The sequence below is a fragment of the Papaver somniferum genome, chromosome 7 (genome assembly GCF_003573695.1).
Source record: "Papaver somniferum cultivar HN1 chromosome 7, ASM357369v1, whole genome shotgun sequence".
Taxonomy (NCBI): domain Eukaryota; kingdom Viridiplantae; phylum Streptophyta; class Magnoliopsida; order Ranunculales; family Papaveraceae; genus Papaver; species Papaver somniferum.
Window position 1 is genome coordinate 32,210,068 of NC_039364.1, and position 12,675 is coordinate 32,222,742.

The window sequence follows — 12,675 nt, forward strand, 5'->3', positions numbered from 1 at the left end:
TATATTTATTAATTTTTTGTGCCTACGACAGCCCATCACTGGGACCCTTGTATCTATCAGCTATGTTGATACTAGAGTTAGAATTCAGACTGGTATCTCAATCCATCAGGATTTATCTTGGCGTTGACGATCAAACAGATCTTCTGAGAAATACCGTTCACCTTAGTTGATGTCCATAATGCAACTATCTGAGTAGATCTTTGTTTACGTATATATGAATTTTCGTATGCTTGAGTTCAAACACGTGTACAACAATTGGGTTCGCATCAGGGTACTTATTCTCATAAACAATGAAGTAGGTCAACTAAGGAGATTCTTTAGAGTTGTTTCTAGATTCTACACAGATAGACATAATTTGAAGTAAAGGTTTTGGGTATAACTCTTGTAAATCCTTACGAGACTATAACTCGTCCACTAGGGACGCCTAAGGGTTCAAAGGCTTGTTACACTCACTAAGTGTAACCATAACCTCAACGAGAGGGAGTTGTTGTATATTAAATTAGTTTATTTTTCTTGAGGACTAGCAAAGACTAAGTGTGAGGGAATTTAATAAGTTTCTAAAACTCCCAATTTTGACAACGATTTCTTACACTTTTCTTATTACTCATCTTTTCTATGTTTTTAGGTACACTGGATTGAAGTTGCAAAAAGGAACAAAAGGCATCAAAAGGAGTCGTACCAGTGCACAAGCTTAAAGCTCATGCCAATAAATTAGTTAATTACCAATGAAACGAAAGATCTGCTTTAACTAAATAAAATTTATTCTCTTAAAATTTTAATGTCAGGAGAATTATTAATTTGCCAAGTAATAGCTTGAGACATGTTCCCATCATAATTTCAATTTGGTTACACCAAAATGGAACTTCCGTGGTGGAATTAATGGGTGGTCGGTCATGTGATACTTTATCATGGACTTAACAGTAGAAGCATCTTGGTGAAGGGAATGTATTTTAATCTGTCAGTGGACTTCACCTCAAGGGAGTCACACATGTTCATTCAAGATGGGAGAAAAATTAGGTCTCCAAATATTTTAATGTTACAAATGAAGACCCATGTTACGTTTCAATTGACGACCATCTCTGACTCTAAACTCATCACCGGTCTATCCATGGATGGTGGGTGTATTTGCACAGAGTCAAAGCAGAGGTTCAAAGAAATTAAGTAATACAAGGAATGGCAGGTTCATATGTATGGTTTGGGAGAGAATTTGTGCAAGAAAATAAATGTCTGAATCGTTGTTTTGAAAGAATAGCCTATGGTTTGCTGCTTTGGTAAGTGTTGTTGCTTAGGAATATGAGCAAAAAAATGGATATCTGAATCGTTGTTTTGAAAGAACATCAACTATGATTTGCTGCTTAGGAATACAAGAGAAATAAGTGTTGTTGGCCTGATTTGTGTGAACGATTACGCTTCAAGTGAACAACATCAACTACGGTTTGCTGCTTAGGTTTTAATCTAAACTTCTCATTATTTTGAGCATCTATTAAGCCTTGTATTTTTTAGAACAATGTTTATTATGAGTAGCTAATTCTATCTTCGATTGAGGGTGATTTGAAAGCCAGAATACGAACACAGAATTGACATGAACTGACTCCTTTTTTTCCATTATTTTTTGTTATTGTTTGGTTCTACTATGCTAATAATGCTTATGAATTATGTGTTATTGTTTTAAGTTTGAAATTGAATCGTTAATTCATAATTCTATTGCTAGTTTTGATTTTCTTCAACCCGTAATTGTCTAGAGAATATAAACACAAGTAACAACATGTGGGTATTGATGATGTGATTTTGTTAAGTACCCATATGTAGATACAATTATTCTAGGGTTGTTAGTAATTATATATTAGAAGAACGTGGCTATATGTCTATTAGGTTTATGTTCCCTGGCCGAGAATGAATCCTTAATCAATTTTATCTCATATTTGAATACAATTTTACGATTTTTCAGAATTTTTACAACAAAACATATCGTTAAGAGTAATTCTATAACAACTTTTGTTTAATACCTTCCTTGGGACTGAACCTGCTTATCATTATATTACTTGTTAGTGTAACGTGAATTAGAAAATATTATTTGTGAGTTGACACCTCGTCAGATTTAAGTGCAAGTCAATAGATTAGTATTGAATTTACTGTAAGGCTTTACCCTTGGTTAGATGGAGCCCTTCCAAAAAATTTCGATGAGACCTATGGTCGAGGATGGGATTCAGAAATAATTTTCATCCAGCAACTGACGCGTCACGTCATTATTCGTGGCATTCCCCCAACAAAGATGCTTTGGAAGAAACTGCAGTTTGAGTAGGAATATGTTGTTGAATTAATGGGTCCAAACATTATGCCTTGAGTCTTTCTTACCTGCAATCGTGATCAGGAAAGATACGTACATTGTGGCAACACTGGTAGGAAGCAATTTACATGGAACTTTTCTTTTTGGACACAATTCGTTGGGTTTAAGGAGAACCCAAAATCTTATAAACTAAAAAAAAAAAGAAAACAAAAAGAAAACAACTCTCCAAATAAAAACTGTCAACTCTTCAACAAGCTCTCACTTCAAAACCTATTGCTCAAGAAACAACTAAGCCAACTAAAGGCCTATTAGAGAATAACATTCGAGCCAACCCTTTCCACCAAATTATTTCTTCACCTTAGTTACTTTCTTATCAACACCCTTTACTCTAAACTACTAGACTTCCCATGCAATGAAGGTTTATAAGAGAAATGAGCTCTAGCGCCCATAAGTTCATCTCTTTTTAGACACCCATCCATCCTTCCACCTGAGATATAACAAATTTTACACCATCACTACTAGCAGTAGTGTAATACGCGCTATTTTTATTTATGATTTTGGGTCGTATTTTGCTCGACTAATTAGCTAACCTTGTGATTTGGGTTTTCGTGGAGTCGTTTTGTTTACCTTAGCCTAATAGGTTATGCACTTGAACTTAGATATCTAGCAGACATTCTCTTATCACTTAGTAAAATGTTAGGGTGTAAATATAATCACCTAATTATTGTTAGATGAGTAAATGGATTTGAGGAAAATGAAAAGATAATAAAAAGAATAAAGTAAATAATAAATATTTAAATATTTTTTTTATATTATTATTATTTATAAGTATTACATTAACTAGTTGGAAGCCTAGCAAGCTAAGCTCCAACAACGTACTACTACATTCATTGAACAAGTTGATGTGCTAGCCTACCAGCGAGCCTCATGGGTAACCTAGCCAAGGGAGACGAAGCGGATGGGGGTGGGGGGGGGGGGGGGGGGGGGGAGGGCTGAGATTGTGTCACAAGGGGGGCAAGCTAACTCTACCTTCCATGTTAATTCCTGCAATATTACGCCATTGGGGGCTCGAACCTGGGACCTCTTGGAGCGCATGAAACTTTGGGAAACAGGGATGACCAGCTGAGTTAGGTGTCCGTTTATATAATTATTGTATTTAATTAGTATTAATATTAAATTATATAGGATTTATAATAAAGTAGAAAGAAAAGGAATTAGAAATGAAAATAAAATAAAAAGTTTTAACCAAAAAGAAAGAGAGAGAGAAGAAGGTGAAGCTAGGTCTTTAGAGAAGAATTCTATCGATAACTTAGAGGAGATTATAGCTAACAAAAGGTAGAATGTTTAATCCCTTTCTCTTTGTGTTTCTTTGTTATACTTTGATTTTTATTTTGTTTAATCTTGTATCATTCGGGTTCTGAAATTTATCTGTATAATTAGATGCATTTGATTGATGATCATCCTTTGATTATTTGTATATAACATATGAGGAGGGATCCCTTCACATTGTTATTTTCACACTATCTCATATGTTTGGAGACATTTTTCATAATCAAAATTAAACGGTAATGTATTTGAAAATAATATTTTGGGGATATATTCGTTTTATAAAGATCTACATACTTACAAAAAATGAGCTCATTCCAAAACATATAACTCCAACATTTACTACTTTGAAAATTGACTCTATTAACTTTTAACCGTTAAAATTAAGATTGGTAATGATGAAGTTTGGTATTTCGGAATGAGCTCATTTTTTGTGGGTATGTAGAGCATTATATGAGGAGCATATCCCCAAAATACTAGCTTCAAATACCTTACTGTTTGATTTTGGTTAAGAAAATGTTTGTCAACGTGTGTGATAGTGTAAAAATAAGAGTGTGAGGGGATCCTCCCTCTAACATAATTGAGTATCACTAGTTAAAATTTTAGAATAATCCACCGTAAATTCACTATTGAATGTTTGTTTTAGTTTAGATAAGGATTTCTGAAATTCTGAACAATTTTGTTTTGCTGGGTTTTTGAGGTTCTTAGGCAGTTTTAATGATGTTAAAATGATTTGAGTTCTTAACAAAAGTTGTAAATGAATATCTTATCTTTGGTTTTGCTTTGGATTTGCTCCATTTGAGATTAATATGAATTTACTGTGAATAGTATGCTAATATGATGTTATCTTTCCTGATTTTAGAATGATCATATAAAACGAATATGTTTTGTTTGAACCGTTAGTTTGGTGTGAATTTTGGATATTTTATAAATTAATATGTTAAGAATGTTCCTGTAAAATTTTAGGATGATCAGATAAAGTAATTACCATGGAACATACAATGTAATATGGTTGAAGTCAACTTGTTTGCATAAATTCTTGAAAGAAATTCACGTTGTTAAGCCATGGTTGCTTGTGTTTTTTGCGAAAATGATTTATAAAAGAAAATGAGTTCATGTTTTTCCGTTAGATGGAATTAATTCTCATGCTAACGGCGGGTAATGATCCCCGAGAATTAAATGGGTAATGATCCCCATGGAAACTTGTGTTTCCCGACTATCGATGGCGGCTGTCCGTGCCGGTAAACAATAGGTGGATGTACGAACCAAGATTTTCGTACCGTGAATGAAACGGGTAGTGATCCCCGAGATCATATGAGTATGATCCCCATAGGAACTTTTTTTCCTGACCATCGATGGAGGCTGTCCGTACCGATAAATGATAGGTGGGTGTACGAACCAAGGACATTTGTACCGTGAACTCAATTGTAAAAACCTAAATTGGTAGATTTTTCGAAATTATTATTGGTGTTATGAACTCAATTGTGAAATCTAATTGGATGATTAAAAGTATTATTGGTATTATGAGCTCATGATTTTAGGATGATTTGTTGAAATAATATCAATATTGTGAAGTCTTGTTTTGAAATCTTAAGATGATTTGTTAGAAACAATATTTGTATTGTAAATTCATGATTACACAAATGTACTTGTGTGGTGATCATATTGGGTGAGTATCTATGTTAGTGATTTTCTCGAAATTATGTCGTATGCTCATGTTGTATGTTATTTGACTCATTGAAATTGTTATGCATGTTTTGAGATTGGGAATGCATTCTATTGAGCTGTCATCTCACCCCAAGTGACGTCCTTGCATATTTATCAGAGCGGCGCAGCGAAAGCTAGGAATGAGTATCTTAGTGATTGAATTTCTTAATTGTATTGCTTGAAATGTAATTTGAAATAATATGTTTGGTTCAAATCGTTGTTAAGATAATAAACGGATTTATATGCTTCAGTTGATGTTATATAAAGTTTCAACTATGTTTTGTGCAAAAGTAAATTAGCAAAAATATGCATACATAAGTATCTTTCTGACCCATAACGCTTCGAGTTCGGATCTCCATATGGGTTTGACCCTGGTCCGGAACTCGGGTGTTACAAGTTGGTATCAGAGCTCTAGGTTTTAGATCTTGAATGGGACCGTAAATAAATTATTTGATATGTTGATGCGATATTAAGCATTCTTGTTTGATTTGATTGGTGTATTGCTTGATTTTATGTATTTGTTGTACTATAGCTTTTGTGTAATTCATGCGATTATGAATTGTGGGCTTGATTGAATTGTTTTTGGAATTTTGAGTTTATACGTATGTTCTTAATTTCGGGAAGAAATTTCTTCTAAGGGTGGTAGAATGTAATACCCGCTATTTTTATTTACGATTTTGGGTCGGATTTTGCTCGACTAATTAGCTAACCTTGTGATTTGGGTTTTCGTGGAGTCGTTTTGTTTGCCTTAGCCTAATAGGTCATGCACTTGAACTTAGATATCTAGCAGACATTCTCTTATCACTTAGTAAAATGTTAGGGTGTAAATATAACCACCTAATTATTGTTAGATGAGTTAATGGATTTGAGGAAAATGAAAAGATAATAAAATAAATAATAAATATATATATATGCATAAGTATCTTTCCGACCCGTAACGCTTCGAGTTCGGATCTCCATATGGGTTTGAACCTGGTCCGGAACTCGGGGTGTTATAAGTAGAATCATTCTTCTTGCAATCTTATCCAACAACCACCATCACCTCTTTAACCAACAAATCACCATTCATACATTATTTAAATTTTCCTCAACCGAACCAAACCTCCTTCTACCACAACCCCACCCATCTTCTCACAACTACCACCATCAGAAAGCTGTTGAAAATTGTTGTTCATCTCGATGTGAGACTCCTTCAATTATCAATCCCACCACTCGAAGAGCCATCAAAAACTTCTTCACCAATGTTAACCCATAGTTCATATTATTATTCATACCATACCTTTCTTCAAATTCTTTGTAATCCATCCTTGTTGCTCAGATGCCTTTTTACTTTTCTTTACTTGAGTATTAATTGTCAATTTAGAAACTGCAACAATAGCAGCCGCAGAAAAAGCACACTTATCATCAGTCCCAATGAGAACATTTAGGAGATATGCATCCATACTCCACATGTATCTTTATCCTCACCTTCCCAGTCAGAGCATGAATTTGTCTAGAAAAAATCAAACTGCACATCAATCTCCATGTAGATTCTTGCATTTGACATTGTTGATCTTGTAGCAGTTTGTTTATCCAACATAAGATACACTCCAAAAAATCTAGCAAGATTCCCCAAGCCTCCTACGTTCCACAAATGAAGTGGTCCATCCCTCAATTTCAACCAAACATGAATTGATTTAATTTTAACTCTTGCTCAATCATAATAGACCAAGGTCTCACAACAACAATTGGTCTGTAATAAACAAACACCTATGCTCCAAATCTGTAAATCTATCCACATATGAGTCATCTGAAACTAACCTTTCAACTTTTTGATTTTCTTAACAGTGTGTTTCACCATTGAAAATGGCAATCTCTTCCTTACGAAGCAACCAACTACGAGCTTTTGACGTATACACACATCTTATTCTACTTCCTCATCTGAAAACACCATTAGTTTCTCCCCCTCCACCATTGAAGGATCTACAAATGGTAAAGATTCATGAACAACCTCCTCCTCCTTCGAACCATACAACACTTCAGACCGTTTAAGCCGATTAATTGAACCACCCACCGCATCAGATGTAGAACCTCTATCACCAAACCCTATTTGAAACCCAAACCCTAAAAACAAAGATAAGAACAAAACTAGATCCATAAAATTCAAAGAAAAGAAAAGAAATACTAAACAGAAACTAATCAATACCAAACATTGAATACAAATCAAGAAGAATGAACGAAACTTGTGAAGAAATCACCGAAAAAAGCTGGAGGAGAAAATCTTGACTTGAGTCAACGTCACCTGAAAAATCGCCCTCAAAGGCTCTTTTGACCATTTATCTCTTTAGCTATTATAATAATTCACAAGGAACTCAGTCACCACTTACTCACCCATTATGTGATTTTGGTTGCTAAAAAAAAACAGAAATAACTGGCCTAATTATCATTGATGTTTCCATGGGATTCTAGATTATCTAGTGAGCTTTAGATGCATAATATATCTTTATAGTGCTGCCAGAATTGGCAGATGTAAAAGAAAGGATTTGAAGACAAAAAAATATATGTCTCTTTTGGAAATTGTTGGGTTCCTCCCTCTTAAAAAAACGAAACCCTTCAAAAATAGGCGTGTGCCGCTTATAAGTCGCAAACACAATGTATTATTTAGTAAAAGGAGAAAAAATAGCTTGCTTTGTGCTTTAAAAAAAGGACGGGAGATGAGTTGAAAAAAAATTGAACCAAGTAGAGGAAGCCAATAAATAAACGAATTGATCCATAGTCTCAGTAATTAGGCTCCATATGAAAACCGTTCTCTCAATTATGACGAGGAGCCTATGAGTAAAATGATTATGTAGTAAAGAGATCTAAGTTAAAACAAAAAGTTATCTTTAGGGGTAATTAAAAAAATATGATCAATATGACATTTTTTTAGCAATACACCACCGTTCCTTCCAGATTTTTAGTATTTGATTTGGTAGGATTACGTCAGCACTTTACCGCAAATTTGGTAGCTCCTGACGCATTAACAATAGCGTCTATAATAAAACAAATTAGTATTTTAAAAAAAATAGATACTCCCTCCGTCCGGATTTAGTTGATAACATTGTATTGTTATCTTGTCCGGTTTTAGTTGATAAAATTGATATTTTCCCCTAATTTTTTCTTATTTGTCCCTACCTAGTAATCAGTCCCTGATTTAGAAACTTGTGTTTCTTCCTACTAAGAACCTTTAATTATGCAAATAATTTATTATAGCTAAGGATGTTTATGGAAATAGAATTGTTCTCTACCTATTTCTTAATATCCGTGTAAACTACAATTTTATCAACTAAACCGGGACGCATACTTCCTCCGTTCATAAATAGATGACCTAGTTCAAGTTTACACAAATTTTAAGGCAAGGAGAATAGAGGAGTATATTTAAATATTTTTTTACAATTATACCCTTATGATTAATAATTAGTAAAATTTAGAAAATAATTTATCTCTCAAATTATACCACGGATCTACGTAAACTTTATACCGTTAAAAATATTTTAAAACACATGCATAGCGAATATAAACATGGTTATCAAGTTATATATATTTTTATATTAACAATAATCAAATAAAAGGTTAGAGTTAGAAATATCTCATTTATAGGTAATCTATGAGTGCGACAAAATTTTAAAATGAGTAAGTCATATAAAGGGGGATAGCATTATTAGCGGAGATGATACCAATTGATCGATCTAACGGTCATAATCTGTTAATATCTCTTCGTCCTATATGTAATGGTATCACCCCCGCTAATAATGGCATTCTCTATATAAATTGTGATCTATTTAATAGGGGTTTCAATGGGTATGGGTCATCCCGGGTATTACTGGTCGAGTCCGGTTCCTAAATTACTGGACCCGGGACCAAATCCTATACAGTAAAACTTCTTTAAAATAATAGCTTTGGGACCGAGAAAAATTATTATTTTATGGACATTATTATTTATCGAGAAAAAATTTAACCTGTCCAAGCCTAATTGGGACTAAAGAATTTTATTATTTTAGAGAGATTATTATTTTAACGAGTATTATTTTAAGAAAATTTTACTGTAATAACCCCGGGTACCCATCAGTACCAGGTACCTGTTGAGTATTAAGAAAACTATCAAAAAAAAACAAAAAATAATAATTTTTCCTCTTGTTGGCTCATATGCAAATTATTCTTATAAAAGTTTGTCATGATTTCTCTGTTAATGTTCTAATAAAGATTAAATATAAGAGTGGAAAAAAAATGAAAAAAAAATCAAAGCCGAAACTAACAAGATACTTATAGTTTTCTAGGAATTGCTAGTTAATACTGTTCTTAGGACCCATTTAATGGCTGGTCCACCCATAAACTTGTGTTAACCGTTAGTCCTATTTTATGTTTTTGGACCAAAATTATTATCTCCATGTCCATTACACATGCGGAACTTATTATGTGTTTCTTTTGAATGCCAAAAATTCCCTGAAGTTTATATTTAGTATTCTGAGTAACTGGGTATCTTATCTTATTCAATTTCTATTCGACATCACACCTCTGGCTATTCATAGAGGTGAGGTTTCACAAAAACACAAAATAATACTCCATGATGAACCATTATCATTGTTTCAAAAGATAAGTCTTCTTATAATTTTTCTGATCTTGATTTTAAACATCTTTTGCTTGTTGTTTAAAAGGGAAAATATTTTTTAGGGTTTTCAAAGATCATCTTTTGATTCTTCATTGAAGCTTGTTTTTCCTGATTTGATTAATTTAAATTATCTTAGGTTTGTGCTTCATGTTTAAATTTGATTTAGATGTGATTGATTTTAGACTTTTACTTGAGGGATCGATTAGTTTATACAATGGATTTGATTTTTGGAAAAAATAATTATAGTGATTTTTGAGTTAGCTTGAACATTTTTGATTTGTTGGGATCGCATTTGTTGATATATATTCAAAATCCATTTGATATTAACTTAAAAAAATGCTTGCATGTACTGATTTTTCGCAGTACATATTTTCCTGTCGGAGTACATATTTGCATGTAGTGCTTTTGCATATTCATATACTGATTTTTCATTTACTTCTGTTGATGGTGGATTTTTGACGAAGGTTAAAATAATAAAATCACAAGCATGAAAGCTCATGCCATGATAATCTCTGACTGAGTGTATATCCTCTCAGAGCACACATAAATATGCAATCATTAAAGCCTCTCAACTGAGCTTTCAGCATATTTCATCAATACTGAGCAATTTCAGTATTCACTTCTGTATGGAATCGAGAATCATTGGACGACTCCTAGATGGATTGACCACTAGTATAGAGCAATAACGTCTTCAGGATGTCGCAAATGTTCCCTGACTATGCAGAATAAACATTCAGACTGAGAATGATGCCTCCACCATCTCATGCCTCGATTCCCGAATAGATGCAATGCTCCTAAACAGATTTCTTGCTAATATAGAGTAATTAATTAATTAATTCTAGTCGCAATATTCATCAATTGGATTCCTAGGAAATATTCTTTATTCATCATAATATTTCAATATTTATGCACAACAAAGTTTATACACTGATTTTGAGATTTAGTTCAATATTTTTATACCAAGAATGAATTGATTGTATATTTTTCGGACAAATACGTTTCCGAAGGAAATTCCATATTTATGAATAAAATGTAGTCACAACTACAATGGACAAAGCTCCTATACAATGAATAAATTATATATTATTTTCACATTTTCTTATATGAGTGCTTATTCTAGTTTTTCTCTACATGGCTGGCTTGATGAGCACTAAAACCAAAAGATGAAGGGTTTGATAATGTTAAAATATGTCAGTTGTTGCTACCACTAAAATTTCCTTCATTAAAATACCATCAGAGACCCTAAAAAGGATTTTAACTGTCCGAGACTGTAGGCCTTCAGATTGTAATATGGCTTGTCATTCTTACTATGGGAGATTATGCTTCGGGTTCCGCAATTGTAGCAAGCATCCAAACCATTAGAAGAACCTACAATCCTACAACTTTCTTATCCCTCTTCTTTTTCACTTTCAACTTCTTAAGCTCCTCATCAGCAACCTCACCTAGCCATAACCACACAAAATACTGCAAATTCTATTGAAATCAAGAATATCGTAGATTCTCCTCCATCTACAGTCCCTGTAATGCCATTTGTGTTATTATGATTCTGACGAAGCTATAAGCGATACAGAACGGATAAAACGCTAACATTTTGTTAATACATATTGAATTCGGATGATAGAAATCATCTTTGTATCAGTAGAACCTATTATTGGGCATAACAATGTACTTATTTGTATCTACCTAAAGTGGATGTATATTCAGGCATAAACTAGTTTTCTTGTACATATTGATGTGTACTGCATCAATAATATGGACTGTATAAACACATACCTCATGTCACAATTATTGATATTTAAGCATAAACTAGGGCTAGGGGTTTAACAAGTGCATGCACTGTATCAATGAAACACTTTTTTCCCAAGTACATATCAATATGTATTGTAGGATCATATTCAAGCATAAATTAGGGATTTACATAGTACAGAATTGTATGTACTGCATCAACGAATAACTCTTTCCCCTAAGTACATATCAACATGTACTATAAGATCATGTTCAAGCATAAACTAGGGGTTTACAAAGTACATAATGATATGTACTGCATCGACGAATAACTCTTTCCCCTAAGTACATATTGATATACAGTTTAAATTCCAAAAAGTACCTGTTTACACATCTTCAATTAAATTCCAAAAAGCAGATTTACAGTATTTGAGTGAAATAAAAACGACGAAACTGAAATCGTGAGAAATAAAGAAGATGATACTCAAAATTGTACCCTAGATTTTCAGCTTTGAGTGAAAGAAATAAGATGAAATTGAAATTGTGGGAAACAAAGTTGATTGAAATGAAAAAGACGAAACTGAAATTGTGAGACTTTTTTTAGATTTCACACGTTCTAATATCACAGGTACGTTGGTAATCTAGCTTTTTAAAAAGTTTTTTGGACCAACAATTAATGCATTTCTCCAGCTGGACTATAGGAAAACTAGTAGATGAGTTTTTGGACCATCTAACAAATTTCCTTATAATTTTGTTAAAATAATGAATTAAAGAGTGAATAACCAGATGACCGATATCTACGGATACCCGACGGATTGGACCCAAAATCCTAACGGGTCCAAATGGATAATACCCATCAGAACCAAAGTTGCTAATGGGTCCAACTTTAGGACCCAAAAGCCGACCCTAACCCACCCGATTCCTGGTAATAAGTACTCAATGACAGCCCTGTATTTGGAAGTCCTGTTAATAGGAGGGAAACAATGGATTTGAGGAGCGAAAA